The sequence below is a fragment of the Prionailurus bengalensis genome, chromosome C2, assembly GCF_016509475.1.
Source record: "Prionailurus bengalensis isolate Pbe53 chromosome C2, Fcat_Pben_1.1_paternal_pri, whole genome shotgun sequence".
NCBI lineage: Eukaryota > Metazoa > Chordata > Mammalia > Carnivora > Felidae > Prionailurus > Prionailurus bengalensis.
Window position 1 is genome coordinate 141,714,498 of NC_057350.1, and position 23,157 is coordinate 141,737,654.

The 23,157-nt window shown below is 41.0% G+C and overlaps 1 protein-coding gene across 5 annotated transcripts in view; it reads right to left on the reverse strand.

Annotated features, from left to right (window-relative positions):
• The window catches only part of THRB (thyroid hormone receptor beta), a 388,850-nt gene that overhangs the window by 160,962 nt on the left and 204,731 nt on the right, over window positions 1–23,157 (reverse strand). The window lies entirely within an intron of this gene.

Consider the following 23,157-nt stretch of genomic DNA (forward strand, 5'->3'; position numbering starts at 1 on the left):
CCCCAGAGAGTACATTCTAGCAGGTGACCATGTAGAAATCTCTTCAATAACACTCAAGTGGAAGATGAATTAATATTTCTCATCACCACCGGGTTATGGTTATAAGTGGAGAATTAGAAGAAATTAAATGATCAGAGGCCCAAAACACACTCCATGTGTCATCATTCCCAAACCTGTGCCCGTCAGTGAAGGAATGTTCCCTGCTTCACTGCAAAATGAGAAGATGTAATAGATAAGAGCATAATTCCTTATTTGTAATTTCAAAATCCCAAACTGTCAAAAGTGTTTTCATAACCTATTTGGTGATAAAAACTGACCTGATGTCATAGGGGTTTTCTGTCTTTATTGATTCAGCTTAGTGTCAATCAATGTTTCTCTTCAGAAATATTAATGTGACTCATAATGTATTAGGATGTCCCCTCAGATGCCACAATACTATTTCCATACCTTCTATGACCCACTAACTCCCCCCAAATCTGAATTTTGGGACCTGTCTGGCAAGGATTTGGGATAAGGGACTGTTGACCCATATGCATATTTTTCAACTATATTTTCTTGGGAAGCCTATCCCTTCTTTCTGATATTGTCTTTCTTGCTTTTAGGGGTATTAAAATATTCTTTCTTCTATGTGGTGCTAGTAGATAGTAAGTGTCATTTTTTCCTGTTTTCAAACATCTTTATTTGGCAAAATAGGAGAGCTGGAAGTTCCCTATTTCTTTTTAAACATGATGCTCATCTGTGAAATGTGAAATTTGGGGTGATACTGACCTGGTCTACTGAGCCTGCTTGCTGGTCCTACTCTACCCTCAATCCATCTGCCCTATTATTTAATTATTATAATTCTTCAAATTGACCCACTTAAAAAAACCTGAATTAAACTTTTTTTCAAAGCAAATATTTTATCACCACTGTAAATGAAAAAAAAAAACCCCACAAACAATACCATTTATCATAAACTGGAGGTCATTGCAAAATGATAAAAACCCAACAATATCCCTTGGTCCACCAAAAAACACCTGGGGATCTAGCCCATGCTGCTTGAAATGGGTCAGATAGAAAGTATTTTAGGTTTCTTCCTATCTGGCTGTCCAACTTCATCTCTCCCATGACAATTTCAATTTCCTTATGTTCTGACTTGTAAGCGTAAATCACCAACCTCCTTCCAAGGATTTCATGTATTCCACAATGCTGATCAAATCCCATCTTGCCTTTTTCCCACTTGGGTGGTTGTGGTTCTACTTTGATCTCCACTGCTCCAGTGTAGCCTTGGGTTTCTATCACCTTACAAGGGTATCGCCCACTGCTTCTCAAACTTTAACATGCACTTGAACCCCGTGAGCACCTTGTTAAAATGCAGACTCAGGAGGTGTGGAGTGGAGTCTGAGATCTGCATCTCTTGCAAGCTCTGGGGTGATGCTGATGCTGCTGGTCTTAGGGTCACACTCTGAGTAGCAATGGTGTCTTTGGCAATGAGAGTGTCGGGACTGGCTGGACGGGTGGCATGGATTAGATTATCATTCTTCTTTGCCCTTTAATTTCAAGGAGTGCTTTTCTAAGAATGATTGGGAGGGCCTTAAGTTATTTTTATTTCCATTCAGTAATTGAGTCTGTGGCAAATTCACTTTTCCCAACCTCTAATTCTCTGCATCTGATGATACTTACACAGGCTTAATGGTATATACTACATTGAAATACTGTTTATATAGACTTAAATTATGGAATGCTCAGAGCAAAAACCAAAGGGATAAACAATTAAGGTTAACTGGGGAAGCAAATTAGTGTTAGTTATTTTAAGGTTTCTATGGATTCATTTGTGTTTTCTTTCTTTGTGGTTTACATACATGCATAATATTATCTTTTTTTTTAAACTATCTCAAGAAACCAGGAATGAATGTCTGCATAAATAACTTGTGAAGTCTTTGTAATGACCAGTTTTGATGACTCATTCCTTCCCTGTTTTCTTTTCCTCCCGTTCCTTCTTTCCAATTTGTCTATTTCTCTTGTTTATTATCACACGCACAGGCACTTATATCCTAATTGTGACATACAGAGCAGTTGACATTCACAGGGCACCTGCCTACAGAAAGTGAAGCAAAACTTCATCATATTTAGTTCACTACAAAAATACCCAGATTGTTGCTGTCTCAGTGAGGGGCTATTAGGTCATTCAGTTTTAAGGAACACGAAGCCTAACATAAAATTGTGCTAGCAGCAAAGGTTCCACTCAAATATCCTATATTATTTGCTTTTCCATTTATTTTTCACTGAGAGAAGGTTCTTATACTCTGTTTTGATTAGGCTTATACTTATAAAGTACAGAATACCTAAACTCTAAATATATGTGTATATATTAGAATTTGGGCATCAGTCTAGTTTTTTCTTTATCCATTCTTTATCGATTGAAGAAAAAAATGGGGGAGAGCAAGTAAGCTTGGGTTCTGGATTCACACTCAGCTTCTTCACTTGATAGAGCAACTGCCATCTCTTTGAGCACCTGCTTACTCATCTGTAAGAGCAGAGGACCTACGTTGTTGTGGGAGAATGACAAGATGTAATTCCTACAAAGCACCTGACACACAGCCCAGTTCACGGAGTTCAAGAAAATGATTAATCTTCTAATACTCCATGGGAACAGGTGCTCTTATTTCCTTCAGTGTGTTCTGGGGATTTCTTCTAAGGAAAGTGGGTGTTATTGTTTATAGAATCATGACTTGGATTTGGGGGAATGACTGGCTTAAAAAAATTTTTTTTTTACTGTTTATTTTTAGAGAGAGAGAGAGAGAGCGAGAGAGCAGGGGAGGGGCAGAGAGAGAGGGAGTCACAGAATCTGAAGCAGGCTCCAGGCTCTGAGCTGTCAACACAGATCCTGATGCAGGGCTTGAACTCACAAACCGTGAGATCACGACCTGAGCCAAAGTCAGATGCTTAACCAACTGAGCTACGCAGGGGCCCCGGGGAACAAATGGATTTTTAAAGGACAGAGTTGGTTTTTACAATTTTCTTTTTCTCAACTTATATTAAATAACGGTGCAACTTTGGGCATGCCACTTTACCTCTTTTGGTGTAACTTTTTTTTTTTAATCTATACAGAGAAGGTATTGGACTAGACGATCTATAATAAGTACATATTGCATTGCGACACTCCCAAAACCAAGTTTCGTGAAACTCTACTTAACCTTTCTATGAGAGATGTATTATACAGCTTCTCTTCTAATCTATTGTTTTTCATGAAAAAGACAGGATATGATCCACTTAATTCATTTCATGCTCATTACTGGTTACAACTTGCAGTGTGAATAGCCTGGAGAAGACCATCTCCATGTTCTGCTTTGCCAGCAGGAACAATCTCCAATTCTCGAGTGACTGGAACTCTTTCGAGGACTAAAATAGCCCCAACTCCAGTATTCTTGAACCTGAATTTTAGTGCCAGCTCGACTTTCAGTTCAAGTCGCTCTGTTTGTCCGCTCTCACATAATGTGCTGTTTATGGATTTGAAACCCAGGACTCAAGGAGTCTAAGTGATACACACTTATCAGAGCATGTGAAATCCTCCCAAGTCTGGTCCTCTGCTTTGCCTAGTAATGCCCTTCGTCCCCAACTGGCACCTTCCTCTTCCAAATATGTTTGAAACAAGAAGTTTGCATATTGAGTTTTGAAACAAACATAAATGTTTGTTTGGAAAATGAATATAGAAAGTGATGTGTAACAGTCATTTTCCATTCACATAAGGATAAATAGAATGGTTGGGTATAGCCTTGGACAGCTAAAGTTTTTGTTTTTTAAGTGTATTTTTTGGAGAGAGAGAGAGAGAGAGAGAGAGAGAGAGAGAGAGAACACCAGTGGGGGAGGGGAGAGAGGGAAAGAGAACCCCGAGCAAGTTTTGCGACACCAGCACAGAGCCTGACGTTGGGCTCCAACTCACAAATGGTGAGATCACGACCTGGGCTGGAACCAAGAGTCAGATGCTCAACCGACTGAGGAACCCAGGAGCCCCTGGACAGCTAAAGTTGAATTTAAACACTGTGTTTAAAACCTGCTCGGACAGTTTGCCCAAAACAGTAATAATCGCTTCTAACTTGATGCAACTTTGAAAATCGAACACCACCACTGATCTCACTTTGTTAATCTGTTTAATGAAGGAGCTGAAATGGATAATCTCTGAGGACACGTCTGGCTTTTCTAAAGACTGTTCCGTTTTGAAAGGCCAGCCTGCAGTTAGGCACCCGTGCTGCTACTTTATCTGCTGCTGAAAACGTTACTGTCTGATAGTTTCTCTTATGAGGAGGGAGAATTCAAGGAAAAAGAAACCGCCAATGATTCTGAGAGCCTTGTTCTATGGGTGTCATGGGGTCAAACTGCTTCGAGGCCACATCTGTATTTCTCCTCGGACTCTGTCTTGAGCAGGGTGGAAACGTGGGTTTTTATTTGGGTTTTTGAGAACAACTGACTGAATCTGACCGACTATTGGCTTCTCTTCTGTCCCCTGTTTTGGACTTTAGGGACTCCCTGCAAGAAGACAATGACCTGCAGTGGCTCTTGGCCTTTGGTGCTCAGTTTAACCACCTGGGGACCTTAAAACACGACTCAAAAGACCAGGCTATGCCCTTTGAGCCTCTGATTCTCCAGGTCCTGCTGGACCGCCTGCAACCCTCTACATTTTGAGAATGTGCTCTCCAGGTGATCTGATGTATGTCAGAGGCTGAATAACTACCAGACTTGGACACATCCATGGGCTTTGTTCTCACCCCTAAACTGCCACTTCCCCAGAAACTGATATGTCCAGAGACTGCAAAGGAAGAAAGGAGTCTGGGAAACCTCCCTATAGTCTTCTATTTCTCTTGTTAGTCTCCTCTTCATGCTCTTACAGACAGCCTTCTGAGTTAAGCCACTATCATTCTTGGGAGACTCCAGGCCAAATCTAACTGTGTTTATTGTATATGACTTTTCCAAGTAGTACTGTTTGGGGCAGTCTCTAAACCATTCTTCCAAATGTTGCTGGTTGGTGTATAACAATGGATGCGGGCATACCTCAGAGATACAGGGTGTGGTACCAGACCAAAAAGCAACAAAAGGAATATCACAAGAAAGCCAGTCGGCTTTTTTTGGTGCCTGGGTGGCTCAGTGGGTTAAGTGTCCTTACTCTTGGTTTCGGCTCAGGTCGTGATCTCATGGTTTCGTGAGCTCGAGTCCTGCGTTGGGCTCCATGCTGACAGTGCAGAGCCTGCTTGGGATTCTCTCTCTGCCTCTGCCACTTGTACTGTCTCTCTCAAAGTAGATTAAAGCTTTTTAAAAAAGTTATGTTTATAATATACTGTAGTCTTTTAAGTGGGCAATAGCATTCCTGTCTAGAAAAACAATGTACATACCCTAATGAAAAACACCTTATTGCAAAAAAATGCTGACCATCATCCGACCTTTCAGTGAAAAAAATGCTGACCATCATCCGACCTTTCAGTGAGTCGTATTCTCTTTGCTGGTGGTGGGTCTTGCGTCGATATTGACGGGGGCTCACTGATCAGGGCCGTGGCTGCTGAATGTTAGGGTGGCTGTGGCAATTTCTTAAAATAAGTTTGTTGCATCCATGGACTCTTTCATAAGCTATTTCTCTGCAGCTTGTGATGCTGTTTGAGAGCATTTTACCCACAGCAGACCTTCTTCTCCACGTTGGAGCCCATCCTCTCAAACACTGCCGCTGCTTTAGGAGCTAAGTTTCTGGGATATTGTAAACCCATTGTCGTTTCGTCAGTCTTCACATGCTTCACAGCATCTGCACCAGGAGCAAATTCATCTCAAGAAAACACTTCCTTTGCTCTTGCAGAAGAAGCGAGTCCTCATCCATTCAAGTTTTAGCATGGGATTGCAGCTTTTCAGGCTGCACTTGTAATTCCAGTTCCCTTGCTGTTTCCACCACACCTGCAGTGACTTCCTCCACTGAAGTCTTGAACACTCAGTTTGTAAAAAACACAGTATCTGCAAGTGCAATAAAGCGGGGTGCAAGAAGACGAGGTGTGCCAGTGGTACAACAGGTTGATGAATGAACCCTTAGGTAACTCATCTGAAAGCTTTCATCATTAGCTTTAAATAATCAAGTCAATTATTCATTCATTCATCCGGCATTAAAGAATGAATGCATTTGCTAGACATTCAAGCGCTTAAAATAGTGCAGTGATTAATAGCCCGAGATCGAGGTCTCCCTGGGTTCAAATCCAGCTCCATCGTTTCTCAACTTTTTGACCTGGAACAAAGTACCTAGCTCAGTAAATCTCAATTTCCTTTTCGGCAAATGGGAATAATGATTGGGCCTGCCCTATGGCTGGTGGTAGGAGAAAATGAACTTAAAAACACTTAGCACAGTGCCTAGGACACGATGGGTAAGATTAAGGACATGATGGGTAAGATTAGATGATTTAGAGAATAGAAGTAAGGAGTCCAATGCCAATTAATAGATGGAATAAATGTGCAGAGAATACCTGAGTGGATCCAGTGTCTATTGAGGGTAGGTTGGAGAGACAGCAGGGTGTGCTTAGGGAAGCCTCATGACATGATGCCAGAGTAAAGTTCTGATGAAAGATTAGTAATCAAGCACACTTCATAAAAAAATTAATTCTTTTTGGGGCGCCTGGGTGGCGCAGTCGGTTAAGCGTCCGACTTCAGCCAGGTCGCGATCTCGCGGTCCGTGAGTTCGAGCCCCGCGTCGGGCTCTGGGCTGATGGCTCAGAGCCTGGAGCCTGTTTCCGATTCTGTGTCTCCCTCTCTCTCTGCCCCTCCCCCGTTCATGCTCTGTCTCTCTCTGTCCCAAAAAAAAATAAACGTTGAAAAAAAATTTATAAAAAAAAAATAAAAAAAAAAATTAATTCTTTTTTCTTATGTGATTAATTGCAGACCACTTATAAAAACTATATGGAAACTTTAAAACTAAATATCCTCGAAATGTTTAAGTTTTCAGCAATCCTATTTTTGGGGGGTAAGTTTATGAGTTCCGTGGCTTCTAAGGGGAGAAGGGAAAGAAAAGAACTCATACCTGTGGTAGAAGTATCTGTCCAGAATGCTGTACAGGAGATTCCTGTATCAGGCTTGGAGGGTAGCCTAGAGCAGTGGTTCACAACAGGGAATGGATTTGCTCTTCGCTCCCCCTGCCCAGGGACATGTGGCAATGTCTGGAGACATTTTTGATTGTCATGATGGGGGAGGGGTGCTACTGGCATCTGGGTGGTAGAGGCCAGAGATGCTGCACAGGACAGCCCTCCACAACAAAGAATGATCTGGATCAAAATGTTTAGGGTGCCAACCTGATCAGTGATTCTCAAACGAGTGTGCACCAGAATCACTTGGAGAGCTTGTTAAAACCCACACTGCTGGGCCCCACCCCCCGAATTTCTGATTTGATAGGGTAGTTTGGGGTAGGACCCAACCATTTGTATCTCTAAGTTCCCAGGTAATGCTGATGCTGCAGGTTTGGGGGCCCTACTTTGAGAACCACAGGTCTCTATAACCTCTGCATTCATTTTCAAATTTAAAATCTCAGAGTTATGTAAACTTTGTTCATTTATACAAAACCTGAGTTATATTTATGTCATTTACCAACAAGGCCCAGTTTATCATAGAAATGTATAGAATGAAGCTAGTCGTAAAAATTTAAAAGTAGGTCATCAATGTGTTGTCCCAAAATTCAGCTGTTGCCTTCCGGTATCTTTTCCCTCAGTGGCTTTCTTGGCCAAACGTAATGTCACATTTAAGTGTAAAAAACTACTGGCACTTTCTCTAAAATTCAAGTTTGTTACAATAAATCAACCCTTTGGCGTTTACCAAATATATGGTAATGCCATTAATAATCACTTGCTAATAATTATGCTATATATTTGCACCATGAATGGATGCATTTTTATTAAGCTCTATTAAGCTTCTGCCAAGTAGGCAGAAGTCTCCTTCTATTCTTCTCATCTTAAGAGACGTTTAGGAACTTAAGGCTGGTGAAAGGAATCCATAATGATGTTGGAATACAGAAGACAGGCAGAAAAGTTAAAGGGACTCGAGTTACAGAGCACAAAATAGAAAAGATTCAAGATGCCTTGCAAGTACACTTATTCAACCTTTTACTAATTCACTATGTTCTTATTTGCTAAAATATATGAAGTATATAAAAACTATTATGGTGTCTGGCTAATAATCTCCATTTCAGAACTGGCAGAAACAGGCCTGGAGTTATACTATAAAGAAACTGGACAGGAGAAATGAAAAATAATTTGAACACTGTTAAAATTGCTAAGATTTGCTAAGAGAGGTTGTGCAATGTGTAAACAATCAAGAGGATTTCATTCTATTAGAGAAGTTCAAGCCCATCTTGCCCAAAGGCAGAGAATTAGAAGACTGCGCACTTCAGCCCTACTCAGCATCCCACAAAAAGCCTATTTTTGCTTAAGTAGGCAGCATTATATTATACTGTGTATAGTACATGATGTACAAAAATACATTGTATTTTTCATTTTCCAAGTGAATCCAGAATTATGGAAAAGGGAACATATTATATCATAACCCTCTACTTATGTCACAATGTTTGAGGACAAGTTTTAAAAAATCAGTAGTACCGCTGTCTTGAAAGTCTTTTACTGCCTGTAGATTCTTAACTTCCTGTGGGCAGGAACCTCATCTCGAGTCACTTATAATTCCCACAACCAGCATAGCATCTGATGTGGCCCTTGCTCAGAACTGCTCACAAAATGAATATCCACCACCCATTTACATTACACCATTTAAATAAGCATTCACAGGACATAATTTAAATGCTCCCTTGATTCTTTAAGTAGAGAACTGGAAATATTTATAATAGGAAGAATGTAAATGTGGACTTGTCTGAGAGAAAACCAACAAACATCTAGAAGCTTCATAAGAGAAAGAAGCTATCGATTCTCCAGTTTCAGTTTGATTGCTCTCAGGAGCTCTCCTCAGGCATTGCGATGGGCTCTGAGGCTACTTTGCGATCAAGCCAGAACCTTGGACTCCATCCCTACGTTGTCTTGTGAAACAGTAATTGTAATGCACTGAAAAGTCTTTTGATTCTATTTGCCTTATCGCTCTTTTTTTATGCATCTTCTGGGCTTCAAGTATGTGGGTTTCTTAATCTGTGGTCCATGGACCATGGTCCCCCAAAGGGTCCAGGGGTGAAGCTCTATTTCAGTGTAATTAGTTTCCTTTGTAATCCTTTGTATTTCACATCATACATTTAAAAGCAGTATTCTGAGGGGCACCTGGGTGGCTAGGTCGGTTAAGCGACCGACTTCAGCTCAGGTCATGATCTCGGGTTCGTGAGTTCATGCCCCACGTCCGGCTCTGTGCTGACAGCTCAGAGCCTGGAGCCTGCTTTGGATTCTGTGTCTCCCCCTCTCCCTGCCCCTCCCGTGCTCACGCTCTGTCTCTCTCTGTCTCAAAAATAAATAAACATTCAAAAAAAATTAAAAGCAGTATTCTGAGAAAGAGTCTATAAGCCAAATTAGATGGCCACATGGGTCCATGGCACAAAACTGGTCCTGGCACAAACACCAGGCTGCCTTTGGTGAAAGGTGCTTTTGTATTACCTTTCTCTCCTCACAAGCTATAGAATCCATTCCTCATGCCACATATATTTTATTTTCTTCCCAGAAGACCATCTAACCTTAATTTCCTGATTATTTCCTAGGTCTCAAGGGGAACTAATATGTCTCAGAAAACAGTACTTCCGCCAGTATTTAAACAATTGCTAAATTATGACCCACAATTAGACTAGAGTAAAAGTAATTTTACATTACGTTGACCTTTAAAGTATGAGGCTGTTTAGAAATTTTTAATGCTCATTGCTAAGGTTATACCTTGTTATGGGATAAAAGTTTGTGTCCCTTCCTCCCCCCCCATTCATATGTTGAAGCTCTAAGCCTAAGCCTGGAACCCTCGTAATGGGATTAGTGTCTTTATGAGAAGAGGAAGACAGAGATCTCACTCTCTCCAAATGCAGGCACCAAGAAATGGCCATGGGAAGACAGCCTTCTGCATACCAGGAGGAGGGCCCTCCCCCAGAGAGCAAATCCGATGGCACCTTGATGTTGGACTTCCTAGCTTCTGTAACTGTGAGAAATAAATTTCTGTTGTTTAAGTCCCCAATCCGTGGTATTTTCTTATAGCAGCCCAAGCTAAGACATGCCTCTTCTCATTCACAAGCCTTTATCAACCATGTAGATAGAGCTCACCAGTACCAACACACTTTTGTAAAAAAAGAGGCAACTTTCTAAAGAAAGCATCTTCTGATATCATTTTTTCGGTGTGGTTCAATAAGATGCTTACATATGCAAAGAGAGAAGAAATCCTAGACAGGCTGTATTTCTTCACAGCTCAACCTGTTGCGATCACTAGCTAAGAGGCAAGGGAGGAATTCTGTGTACAGCTGACTTAATGCAGATGGTTTAATACTTTAGCCTCAACCTCTAAATTTCTCAAAAACCTGCATTTGGACAAATGGCTGGATCATTTGTAGACAAAGATGAAGCATGTCAACCCACTGTGAGGCTGAGCTCACTTATGTCAGGCTGAATGCATTTCATTAGCAGCTTTGTTTATTTACATTGAGACCAGAACAGTTTCAAGATTTAAGATGATGGTGTGACTAGAAGAAATAGAAATTTTATACTGAGACAATTTTTTTTCATCGCAACATCTCTGTCTTCTCTTGTAAACACTGTTTTTCACACCTTGTGTTGACCTTTATTTTTCTAGTAAACAACCATGTTTCTATGAGGAAGAAAAATTCGACATTTCTCACACTAGCCAGGGTGGGATGGGATACAGAATCAGGAGGAACACAAGAATGATGGCCCTTCTTACTTCTGACTGCAGTCTGCTCCTGTAAGTTAGGATGTGGAAGGTCAAGTCCAACAGGAGTTGTTGAAGTTGGGTAAATTCCAATAAACAGTATTCAATGTTCATGAGACACAAGGCACTGAAGCAGCCCCTTAAAGGCCCAGCACTTGTGGTGAAAATCCAGGCTCTTCTGGAGAGTTTCTGGAATGTGCAGTATAACCTGCAGATGGAATGCAAGGGCTTGTACCTTAGCCAGATTTCCTCCTCAAATTCTTTCTTTTGCCCCTGAATACCCCTGCTTGGCTCCCCCCACCTGGTGCCCTTGGGTTAAGCTCCTCTTTTATTTAGATGTAAGTCCTGCACGTTCACCATAAAAACCAGACACCTAGGGCTATGAGGACTTAAATATACAACTCCTCTCCCCAAATTAGGTCTGGACTGATTGAAAACAGAACAGAACACAGCATTTGGACTTTGCCACAGTATTTTTATGTGTATTATCTTATTTGATGGTCATATCTGCTCCACGAGCAATGTGAGCCAACAGTGGTTTCCTAGCTTAGAGAAGCAGAAAATCGGTTGCAGGGCGGTATCATTTTTATAGTCTCCTGGTTTGTAGGTGAAATGAGAGTCATCTTCAGGGCTTCTGATGCCCTAGCGAATACTCTTCTGACTCTTCTTGCTCCATTTGAAAGAGATAAGGAAACCAACTTTCACTGGGGGGAGATGTCCCGGCTTTCTTCAGAATCCTCAATGATGCCCAAGAATCTTTATCATCAGGAATGTCTCTTGATAGCTTTAAATGCTTTTTTAATTTTTTTTTTTTTGAGAGAGATTGAGAGAGAGAGAGAGAGAATCCCAAACAGGCTCCATGCTGTCAGCATGGAGCCCGACAGGGAGCTCAATATCACTTCATGAGATTGTGACAAGAGCCGAAAACAAGAGTCTGATGCTTAATCAACTGAGCTACCCAAATGCCTCTTTCTTTCTTTCTTTCTTTCTTTCTTTCTTTCTTTCTTTCTTTCTTTCTTTCTTTCTTTCTTTCTTTCTTTCTTTCATCTATCTATTTAATGTTTATTTATTTTTGAGAAAGACAGAGACAGAGTGTGCGTGGGGCAGGCATAGAGAGAGAGGGAGACACAGAATCCGAAGCAGGCTCCAAGTTGTCAGCACAGAGCCCAGTGTGGAGCTCGAACTCATCAACTATGAGATCATGACCTGAGCCAAAGTCAGACACTTCACTGACTGAGCCAACCAGGCGCTCCCAGGTGCCCCTTTTAAGCCCTTTCTGAATGGTTGGGTAAAGTATGAAGGAAGAACACCGGCAGCGGCCCCTTTGAAGTTAAACTTGGTGTGGCATGGCAGGAAAACAATACAGATTTAGGCTCCTGGACTGATTAGATCTGGTCCACTTTGAGTTGTCAGCTGATAAATTCCCATCTTGCTTTGGCATAAGCTTAAAAAGGAAACATCCTTAGCCCAAGACCAGGAAGAGAAAGGAACATTTCCTCATGTAACTAGTGAAAACTGCCAAGCACAGAATTAACTGTGCACTGATCCTGGATTTTCTCTACACTTACAGCTTTCACAAAAGCTGTGGCTGTGAAATTGTACCGAAAAGGATTCTGATTTGGTGGGTTAATACATTGTGGGATCAGAAACACCTAGTAGACTATTTCCTTCAGGTTTTAAGAACATCTTTTAGTTTGTCCCAAATCTAGAAGACAAGTTTTCACTCAGGTGGCCAGGGCAGAACACGTTGTAGCCCAAGGTAGTAAAAGAAAGTGTGGAGGATGGCCAGAAGATGGATGAAGACAGCCAGCGGCTAGAGGCCCCAAGAAGACTCCGTTCCTGGTCCCAACAGGAAACAAGGCATGACTGACAGTCACAGAGCCAGGCTTTCTACATCAGCATCATGAGTTTCTTCTCCACTGCCTGCATCTGGAATATCTCCATTCCTTACTACCTAGAAAACAGGCTAAACTTTTTTTTTCTTTTTTTTTTTTTTTTTTAACCAGCTGTACTTGGAACCAAGGTTCTAGAACTGGAGTCTGTGGGATTCCGCCTATCTTCTGAGAGTGCATGGCAGCAATATTTTAACCCCTTGTTATTTTTTGGCCGGGACAGTCTTCCATTAATAGACTTAATACCTGTTTATTCTGCTGCTATTAAAGAGGTCTTCTGAGAGCTGCCAAAGGATGTTTTCACCATGTTCCTAGCAATGAATAGTCCTGCCTTTTTCTGTCCATATAAGCAAGCCTGTGATTGACTGCCAAACTTAAAATTCTAGGGCTGAATCAAGTACACTAACACAGTGTTTCTCGAACTGTGGGTCCCAATCCATTAGTGGGTTGTGAAATCAATTTAGTGGGTAGAAAGAAGCATCTTTTAAAAAATTAAATAAAGTCAACTGGAAGTTCACTGCACTTATTAAGAGTAAGGATTGTTTTGTGGAACTTTTGTTTGAGTTTGTAGACACACACCACTTGTAGGCTTGGTAGTTATGTAAAATGTATTTTTTACTGGGGACTGTGGTCATCAGTTTAAAGCCACTGCACCAAAGCAATGCCAGAAACACTGAAAGAAGTGACTTGCTTAAGGAAATAAAGCCCTTCTGATTTCTGACTGTCGTCCAGAGTGCTGGCTAAGAAAAGGGAGGGGAGAGGAGACTCACGAAAAATGGGACAAGAGCCCAGTATGGGGTTTCAAGCCAGAGGCTTACTGGCCAAATGGGAGGGTTGGCAAGTGGACAAACAAGGGCTTTATTACTGCTGCTTATGAGCCACATGAAGACTGGGGAATTTTTAAAGAAATCAAGTACATAAGGATTTAAAACACCAATAAGATCTCCGGGTATGCGACTTCGCTTTGAGAAAGATATTTCATAAACTGTGTGGTTGATGGTTTGCACAAAGTCCTAAATGCTTAGCAAATACAAACAAAAGTTTGTGTGCCTGAAATGCACATTCTATTTGGTTGGAATATAAGACAGTGTAACAATCTGCTCATTTTAATTGCAGTTTTATATGGTTCTGACTTCAAAGAAACTGCATTCTAATTTTTGTTCAGGTAAAACAGCCACTGTGTCAGTGTATATTTATTCATTCAAAGGTCTTTTGGGGGGAGGATAGGGGTGGGGTGCTAAGGATTAAAATACAACTTGGCCTTTCAGAAGTAATACAAAATTGAAAATATCACTTAACTATTACAATCGCACTTAAAGAAAACCTGATTACCTCTGGGAGTTTGTTTCTTGGTTAAAGGGTATTAAATGTAGCCTAGGCTAAAACATCTATAAAATGAAATCTCGGTAAAATAAAATGAAATGAAATATCTCTAAAATATTTTTTTATTTATTTTTAATTTTTTAATTTTTTTTTTTTTTTTTTTTAGTTTTAGAAAGAGAGAGCATGAGTGGGGGGAGGCAGGGGGCCAGAATCTTAAGCAGGCTCTGTGCTCAGCATGGAGCCCAATATGGGGCTTGATCACATGACCCTGGGATAATGACCTGAGCTGAAATCAAGAGTCAGATGCTCAACCGACTGAGCCACCCAGGAGCCCCTATAATCTTTTTAAATACCCTGAGATTGAAATCCGTTTCCTTACATACTAGCATGACTAAAAATTCTCTATCTATATATAAACTCAGAGTATTGGGCTGTTCCTGATCATGCTGACAAATTTAAAACCTCCACAACTTTACCGATAGATTTCCCCATCTCCAGCAACAACCTCTGGTGTTTTTCCTAAACAACTTCCTTATTCTCAAAGGCAATGCTTAGCTTCCTCCTCCTGAGTTTTAACTGTGGCAGATAGTATTTATTTGTCTGGATACTATTTCCTCGCAGAGAAGAAATAAACTAAGCTGTGCTTCCTTTTTATTTCCTCAGCCGCCCAGAAAAGTGTCTGCAAGGCAATAAAGTTTTCCATAATGTCTGAGCTAAGAAAACACGAGCCAAGATAAACCCCACAACACTGGCAGAGAGAAAAATATTTGGTGCTTGGTTACGTTTCTTTTTAGATATGCAGGAAGGGAAATAAATCTTCCAGCCAGTTTGCTTTAATTAAACGCAATGCATGCTTCTCTCTTCATGGGTCATGCAGTCTCAGAGTGCTGTTGGTCGTGTCCTGGGCCCTTCTGAAGTGTCTGAACTGACACAAGAGACATCTTGTAAACAAAATGTTCTTTCAAGTTAGCATCATGTCCTAGGCATGTTCACTATAAACTTCAAAAACTATGTTCAATAGTTTCAAACAGAATGATTACAGATCAAAAAAGTCCTCCGTTGATAATACTCAAAGGACTTAAGTTGTTAAAGGTGTGATTTTTCTGATGACTTAATTCAGTTCCCGCTCCAAGAGGTATGATGCACCTTTAAGTGGTTAGAATACCCTAATTAACAAGAAATTGAAAAAAATTCTTTCTGATGAGAGGAGCCAGACGTTTCTAGCAATTGTTGATCCTGGGCTGGTGTTCAAATCAGTCACAGCAGCAGAATTGCCTAGTAATGACTAACCTTGAAACCTTTTACTTGGAGATCCCAAAGCAGTCATCTAGGCCTAGAAGCTAATATTTTTCTATGCTCTGCCAGGCATGGGATAAAAGATCCTAAAATGATTCTTGAAATTTTTCTGACTAACTTGACCATAGGGAAGTGGCCTAACTTGTCTGAGATGAGATGTCCTGTTCCCACAAATTTCCATACCAAAGAGGAGCGGTTCAGGCAGATCAGTTTTAAACTGAGCTTGGTCTGAGGACTCCCCAGGACTGTGTAAGGACAGGGAGGAGGAGTCACCTGTCCTGGTCACCTGTGATTAATCTCACTTTCCCTCTGGAGAGCCTTACCTAACTAAGAGAGCCACAAAATAGGTTCCTGTTTTCCTTTTCTTCCCGCAACAGGGGATTAGAAGCCAAGTTGTACATGAACCCAAGGTTCAAGGAAACGCTTAAACTAAATTCCTACGACACAGCAGTTTAAAGACTTTAGAAGAAAGACTCTGGAAAAGGGAAGCATTTTGAATAGTGGCTCTGCCATTTTCTTTTATTAGCAAATGACACAGGATTCTGCGAGACCTATCAAATACAGGGTACAGACTTCTTACTTTCAAAGCTCCGTTAGTCACTGTGCGGATGCAAGGGTTATTGTCACATATATTTCATGTGAAAGAAAATTGTAGTTCTCTTACACACTGTCAATAAAGTACAAATCGGCCCAGGATTTTGGCAATATCTGTCAAAATTCTGAGAGCATATATCCTTTGGCCCTGCAATCCCACCTCTTGGAATTTATCCCACAGACACATTTATTCATATAGATATATTCACTGTGGCCTGTGTAAATGCTCATCAACAGAAGGGGCACACGGGTGGCTCAGTCAGCTAAGTGGCTGACTTCGACTCAGGTCACGATTTTACGGTTCGTGAGTTCAAGTCCACGAAGGGCTCTGTGCTGACAGCTCAGATGCTTCAGATTTTGTGTCTCCCTCTCTCTCTCTCTCTGCCTCTACCCTGCTTGTGTGCTCTCACTCTCCAAAATAAATAAATAAATAAATAAATAAATAAACATTAAAAAAATGTTCATCAACAGAATACCCAGTAAATAAGTTTTGGTACATTAATTATACTACAGACTAACATGTGGCTGTTAAAAAGAATGACAGGGAGTAAGGGTATACTTACAGTATTGCTTATACAAACAAAATCATAATACCTGTAACTTGTGAAATATAGATTTACAGAGAGGTATGGAAAGTTGTCCACGTTTCATTATTTATTTAAAGGAAGAGTAACTCACATTATGATATATGCAGTGTGATCCAATTTGTGCAAAAGATATATTTGTGTGTGTGTGTGTGTAATATAAATGCTGTGCATACAAAATTCTGGATAAGGCATACAAAAAATTTTACCAGTGGTCACCTGCCGGGAGAAGGGCATTTTACATTTTATTTTACACTCTTTGAGTTTCTCAATGTCATTAAATTTTTTTTTCTTACTATAGGTGTAGCTGGGTGGCTCATTTGGTTAAGTGTCCAACTTTTGGTTTTGGCTCAGGTCATGATCTCAGTTTTGTGAGTTCAAGCCCCATGTCAGGTTCCGTGCTGACAGCGCGGATTCTCTCTCTCCCTTTCTCTCTGCCCTTCCCCTGCTCATACTCTCTCTGTTTCCCCCATAAATAAGATTAATAAAATACTTTTAAAAGAGTTCCATGGTCACAGTTTCTACAAGGATTATGCCTTTCAGCCCTTAGGGGCATCAGGGACGCAGGTAACCCTAATATTTGTATTTTGGATAGAAATGTCCTTTGAATTCCCCGTATACTGCCTTACGTACACCATGTTGCTCTGTGCCCTTGTACCTGGGTGGGAGGATAGGCTACCCTGCTGGGGCAGGAGCCATCCTGCCGTCATTAATGAATCCCTGGTTCTCACCATAGTTCCTGGCAAATATCAGGTAGCCAATGAACCCAGTTGATAAAAGAAAGTTTGTGGCCTCCTCTCAACTAGTTGTAACAGAACCATCAAATGTTAGGTTTAGAAATCAATAAAGGAAGGGGAGCAACTTGCTTTTGAGCTATTTGCCAGATGAGCCATGAACCAAAAATTCAGAGCGGAGGGGGTAGACTGGAGGCCCTTGAACCCACTCTCGGGTAGACTTCGCAGGCTCTTGCTGTCATTTTCACAGTTCCTTCAAAAGCCTTCCCTCTGTCTTGTGTTCAAGGACAGCTACTCCTGCAAAATGTGTTTCGCTGATATTCCAGCCTGCTTGCTGGGGTTTTTCCAGAAATTCTGGAAAAAGAATGAGGGGAACAGGGGAATGGAGTAATCAGGAGCACACGGTAAATCAACTAAAGAACACAAATGCTCTCTGGAATTGAAAACCAGAAGAATGCTCTAGAACGTGAATGTCTGGCTTGGTAGCCCCAATTCTTCCAGAAGTACTGAGCCTGCTAAGCCAAGGCTCTCCCTGGCCTTTACTTGAGATGCAACATCCTGTAGTGACTTTGAAGTCAGGATATTCTGGGTTCAAATCCAACTCCATTAGTTACTAACTGTGCAACCTCAGGCAGTTCAACCTCTCTCAACCTGTTTCCTTATCAGTAAAATGGGATCACATAGTTCTGTCTCAGAGAGAGGTTGTGAAGGTCGGGGGAGGTATTACCTATAAGACATTTCGCATGGAGTACTATAAGGTCACAAGTGTTGTGACTTTGTGTAAATAATGTCAGTTACACTCTGACAAAACAATACCAGAATACCATAAACACGGGATTCTAACTGCCAATTTGGACCGGTCCCCCTCTTCCTGGCCCTTTTACTGATCTGTGTCAGCGGCTCTCAGGCTACATAAAACATCCATGTCTCATAAACTACACTGGGGCATTTCAAAGCAAAACTGGAAGTTTGGCCAAAGTTAAATATTTTAGTTTATTTAAAGCACACCCAATTTTACCTATTTTCTAAAAGAAACACCATTCAATAGAACTTCTTAGCTGCAAAATTTTTGTTTCTCATAGTTTTTTTTTTTTTTTTTGTGCCTGCTACCACTCACAGGTCTGTCCCAGAATCAAGTATAAAATATTAGCAGATTTCACCCCAAACGAAGTTCCTTACCTTGAAAGTTCCCTGATGTGTTGTGTTGTGGTGCTCTAAAAGAATATCATGACTTCCAGACACCCTGACACCTGAGTGGATTGGAGAATGTTGAGAACATGTTGTTAAGTAAGCTAGGCTGGTGAGCTTACCTCGAGTTTGGAACCATTTACACCAGTGTTATGTGGCCACACTGCTGAGCCTGCGCTTTCAGTCAAATAATGCAAACGCTATTGATTTGTGACCCCAGTGACAGAGATGAAATGTCCCCTTAACACCAGCTGTAGGTTACTTTCTTTTCTTTCTCTTTCTTTCTTTTTTTTTTTTTTCTTTCTTTCTTTCTTTCTTTCTTTCTTTCTTTCTTTCTTTCTTTCTTTCTTTCTTTCTTTCTTTCACAGAGAGAATAGGGACAGGGGAGAGGGGCAGAGGGGCAGAGGGAGAGAGAGAGAATTGTAAACAGACTTCACTCTCAGCAAGAAGCCCCACACGGGGATGGATCCCACAACCCTGGGGTCATGACTTGAGCCCAAATCAAGAGTCGGTTGCTCAACTGACTAAGCTACCTAGGTGCCCCAAGCTGTATGTTGCTTTGTAATAACTGACAGGCTCTCAGTAGGGTCATCTAAGGCTCAAAAGGAAACAGGATAGAGATGTTCTCACTCCAAAATAAGATAAATTATCTGCAAATTCAAGAAAATCCCTGTTAGCTTTCTGAAAAACCATGTCCAAAAAATGTCCCTGTACCCATGACCTTGAAACAAATTTCTCACATAATCATATTTTAAATGTTACCCCAGGTCTGAAAACTCACCACTTTGGTTTCTGAAAACCCAATTTAAACATGTAAAGAAAGCTGATTTTTTTTTTATGGGAGGGCAAACATGGGCACATCATTATATTATGGAAACCAGCTCAAGATGTAAGAAAGAGATTTGAACATATGTAAGTATAAAAAACATTTTGAAAAGCCAAATAATTCACATCAGTGCGTGATGTGTGACAGCCCTAACCGCAATTACGTATACCTAGAAGATGCAAATGTGAATTTTTTAGAGGGAATATTTTAATATGCGACAATATGTAATTACTAGACAAAGGCAGGCAGTTAAATAGCTACAAGTGTGTGCGCAGAGGTTATTGATTTGCATGCAATTTCCTTACTTCACAGAGTGTTGAGTGATTAGATGATGGTTTTTAAGACCACTTAGTGTTTTAACTTAAGTATAAAGATGAGTTTTGTTCAGAAGTTTTCCATTTAAGATCACTACTATAACTGAATTTTTTTTTTTTTGAGACAGAGAGAAAGAGAGAACAAGCAGGAGAGGAGCAGAGGGACAGAGGGAGAGAGAGAATCCCAAGCAGGCTCCACATGGTCTGTGCAGAGCCTGACGTGGGGCTCAATGTCACAGCCATGAGATCAAGACTTGAGCTGAATCAAAAATCAGATGCTTAACCAACTGAGCCACTCTGGTGCCCCTAGATGAACTTTTTACTTGCAGATTTCTGTAAGTTTGCTGAAGTATAACAGCACTGCATGGCTACTTTGTACTTTTGAATTTAACTAAGATTTCCAGCCTTCTTCATTTTCTTTGACCCACCCAAATTAGAGAGTGTAAGTGGGCAAATCTCACAGCTTGAGTGTTGTGAGGCCAGTCTGGGGTTCCTGAGATTTGGGTCCCATGCCTATGCCTGCTGTGTGTCCATGGCCAATCTAACCTTCTCCACATGTCAGATTTCCCATCTTAAAAAGGATGGGGTTTATCCAATCATGTCTAATAGGACTTACTGTGATAATGGCAATGCTCTTTATCTGTACTGTCCAAAATGTAGCTATTGAGCACTTGAAATGTGGCTAGTGTGACTGAGGAAATGAATATTTAATTTTGGTTTATTTTATCAGTTTGCATTTAAATTAGTCACCTGTGGCTGGTGGCTATAATATGGGACAGTACAGATTGATGATCTACATCCCTTCTTATCTAAACGCTATATACACCTCCTACCCCAACTTATCACGCTTCATTTTCTCTTTTGTACATTCACCTCTCCAGCTCCATTGTCTTTTTATTTCACTTAGATTAAAGGTCGGACATGCCTCCATCGCTATTCTAGTGTAGACTCGAGTGCTTAGAATTAACCTGCAGCATTAACCCACTACTTGAAATGGAGAAAAGGACCAGGTCTTAAGAGCTTCTTTGATCTTCCATTAGGGACCAGTGGAGACTTAAGGAGTTATTTGGATGGAATGAGAGCTGACATTTATCGAGTCAAAAGGCACCATTGATGTGGCTTCCTATTTTAGGATAACGTCAGCTTCAGTTAGGAGCTTTACTGTCCAAAGCTCCTGCTAATAAATATGGTCACACTGTCAGGATGGGCAATTCATTTGCCAAACATCGTCTACCGTAATTAGGTGGTGTGATTCCTACCATGTGCCAAGGCCTCGGACTCAGCTCTGGGGCTGGGAATTTGCGTGAGGTTCCCTCCTCTTTTAAGAAGAGCCCAGGTTTAACAGAGGAGCCTGTCCAGGGCATAAATATTTTCTAACACACGATGACACATCCTATAATCAGTATGTGAACCGTGTGCTGTGAGAGTACAAGGAGAGAGCAAACCTTCGTCCTTAATTCCTGGCAAGCTAGGGGAAGTTTCAGGAAGGAGTCACGATGTGAAGGGTGAACAGGAGTGCATTAAGGCATTGAGGATGGAGGAGCGCATTTCTGAGAGAGAAGCATGGTTCCTTCAGGGATGCCCACTGAACAGGGCTATCCAGAAGCTTCATGCTTAAGTTCATGAGAACAAAGTGAGACATCAGAGCTTGTTTTTCACCTCTCACTAAAGAATTTATTAGCTAAACTATTTCTCCAATTGACAAAATGTTCCAAACTTTGGGTTCTGAATTTCTGCTTATTTCAAAGGCAACTTCTGCTTCTTTGGTAAATGACAAGACCCCTACCCTTTCCAATCCCACTTGGCTATACCTCTTGGACATAGTAAAGGAAATTCTAAGGCATATCTGAGGAAAGAAGTCTTTTGAAGGTAGTGAGTGCAAGGGAGGACCCATGGGTTAGAGAGGAGGCAAAGAATCAAGAAGTTGTACAAATGCTGAGTACAGTCATCTGGAGCGCTGAGTTCCCAATCAAAACAGAACCATTTTTCATCATCGGAGTGACTGATCCCTGGAATATGAACCGTACTTGGGACCGTCTAATGCTATCCTCTGTGAAACCTCTTGTTCTCCAAGAAGCATTTGTTTCCTGCATTTTCTTTTCCTATAGTGAATTCATTAGGGCAGATGAGATATAAAATACTGGAGTCTGCCTCGCTGGTGAGCGGCAGAAAGTAATTTCTGCCTTGTTGTGGTTGTCTATTTAGTTGCTGCATTTCATTGCTTGTGCAAGAAGTTATCCCACCCTCGCTCCTGCCATTTAGAAATTTATACACTAAGAGAAGGATGACGACTCAGACAGCATATTAAGGCCCTATAAACAAATACATACTCATTATAGAAACAGACAATAAATATTTTCCTTATGTGAAAGCCACAGGCCAGGGTAAATGGTGGATGGAGTGCTGACAGATTTGGCTTTCGGCAATTAGATGATGCTGGGGTTCCCTTGGTGTCTTCACTGCTGTTCATAAACACCTACAAGAGCTTTCCAAGCTCCTCCTCTCTGTTTTAGACAGTGGTTCACAGATGCTGTATATTGGAATCATCTGGGGAGCTTTAAAAAATTTGGATGCCCAGAAAAAAAAATATGAATGCTCAGGTCACTCCCCAGACATTAAATTGCTAGCTCTGAGGGTAGAATCCATCCCTTAACATTTTTTAAACTCCTCGGGTGATTCCAAATTGCAGCAAAGTTTAGGAACCTCTGCTCTAGACTTGAGAGCAGTTTTGGAGTTAAAAAATACAGAATCCTGGGCCCCCACCCCAGAACCAGTGAATCATAATCTCTAGGGGTGGGTAGATCTTGATGTTTACTTAAAAAAAAAAAAGTCCAAAGCCAGCCCGATGCCCACCCTCAGTTGAAAAGCCTCTGCTATAAAGCACTGATTTTGATTTCTCCTCTGATGTGTATATGAAATATGAGAAAGATTAAAATAGAAAAATGAGGCCCATTAAAGACTATATAGAAGATATTTTTTGGGACATCTCTTGTTTTTTTGGTTTCCACTTTTTCTTAAAGTGTAACACACTCATAGACCCATGCAGGGAATGTAAATGTATGAACTACATAACCAGCATGCAGATAAAAACCTGAAGCTTACCAGGCATCCAGGATACTTCCCTTGCAGGCATGACCCAGGCCCCATGGGAACCATAGACCTGATTTCTAATACCACTTCTTCTTCTTTTAATGTTTGTTTGTTTGTTTGTTTGTTTGTTTTTGAGAGAGAGAAACAGAGAGTCAGTGGGGAAGGGGCATAGAGAGAGGGAGACACAGAATCTGAAGCAGGCTCCAGGCTCTGAGCTGTTATGACAGCACAGAGCCCTATATGGGGCTTGAACTCACGGACCGGGAGATCATGACCTGAGCCAAAGTTGGACGCTTAACTGACTGAGTCACCCAGGCGCCTCATTACTTCTTCTTATTAAAAAGTTGTATTTGTTCCCATGATCACACTGAAGTGTAGTATTTAGATGCAACTCATTACTGAGGGATACTTAATAGGCCAATAGAGTATTTCAAAGACAAATGGCCTAATCTATCTCGTGTTGTTCTTGCTCATGGTTAT